This window comes from Mus caroli, chromosome 10 (assembly GCF_900094665.2).
Source record: "Mus caroli chromosome 10, CAROLI_EIJ_v1.1, whole genome shotgun sequence".
In the NCBI taxonomy this organism is placed as follows: domain Eukaryota; kingdom Metazoa; phylum Chordata; class Mammalia; order Rodentia; family Muridae; genus Mus; species Mus caroli.
Window position 1 is genome coordinate 121482988 of NC_034579.1, and position 1425 is coordinate 121484412.

General features: G+C 36.4%; 1 non-coding gene across 1 annotated transcript; it reads right to left on the reverse strand.

The window, feature by feature from the left end:
- Window positions 1–75: 75 nt before the first annotated feature.
- Window positions 76–182, reverse strand: LOC115032278. The gene has a single exon (XR_003837918.1). It is a non-coding gene; the product is annotated as a U6 spliceosomal RNA (small nuclear RNA).
- Between the last annotated feature and the right edge of the window lie 1243 nt (window positions 183–1425).

Here is a 1425-nt window from a genome sequence, read left to right on the forward strand (position 1 = left end):
TTTTTTTCTGTTATTATCCTTTGAAGGGCTGGATTCCTGGAGAGATAATGTGTGAATTTGGTTTTGTCGTGGAATAGAAATATGGAACGCTTCACATATTTGCGTGTCATCCTTGCGCAGGGGCCATGCTAATCTTCTCTGTATCGTTCCAATTTTAGTATATGTGCTGCCGAAGCGAGCACATGAAAGCTTATCTTAATTCAAAGATTTCATTTCCTTGGCAAGCTACGTTATGGCTTTCCCCCGATAAGAGGCTTATCAACATTTAAACTTCAAACCTGGTGGTTTCTTCATGCTACCCCGACTAAATATTCATAACATAATCTTCTGACTGAAAATTTTAAAAAGACAGGTAACAAAACTGCTTTATATATTTTAAGCCAACAGAGATATTTTTTTAATCACTGAGATAAAAATTGCTTGGTACCTGGGTGTTTGCCCTGACCTATTACTACACAATGAAGGTTAATACAGTTTATTTTCTTTGATTGTCTTTCTGTTTCTCACATTGGTCTTTGTGTCAAAGGATGGATCAGCTGCCTATAGGCCTGCTTCTGTCACCTTCATTGGAGGAGGTGCCTGCACTGTCCACTTCTGTCCACTCAGTGCTGTTCAACTGAGGGCTTTTACTTGACCCAATTATGTCATATCACTCCTGAGTTCCTGAGTTTGGAAGATGTTGACTGAATTTTTTTTTTTTTCCTGGAGAAAGAGAAGTCTGTAAAAAGAAAAATGTGATACTTTTTTATTGAGCAAAAATTTACAGAATATTTTGATGGGCTATGGTTGAGATTAATAATTTTCTGGATCACATTCTTTGATTTGAACCAAAGTTACTGGATGCCAATTTTATTGATTGTGGTGTCAAGATAGAACACTATCCATCTCCCTTGTAGATGGTGTTTCTCTGTGACTAAGATTTAGACTAAATGACATCTCTATAATTATTTTAATTATCACGTTGTAGAGCCCTACACATCTCTATAAAGACTACTTTAGACTACCAAAAATTCTGGTGATCTTCTAAATCTTCTACATGCTACAGAGAAATCCATTTTTTTCTAGAAACTTATTAAATAGTTTTAGTATGTGTATAAAGTATTAGGTTTTATTATGGTGTTTCACACATGTGTGTCATTGTGGATTGCTGATATTTGCTGCACATCAGTCCCTCCCTTATCCTTCTGGTCTCTGAAGTAGAAATTAATGTTCTTTTTGGGAACTCAGTTATGTCATATGATGCTTTACTGAAGCAGACACAGGTGACAGGAAATTTTAGTAAAGCAGACACATGAAAGATTGTCGAAGCAGACACATGAGAGATGCATGATGTTTCTCCCTACCTATTCAACATTGTACTTGAAGTCCTAGCCAGAGCAATTCGACAACAAAAGGAGATCAAGGGGATACAAATTGGAAAGGAAG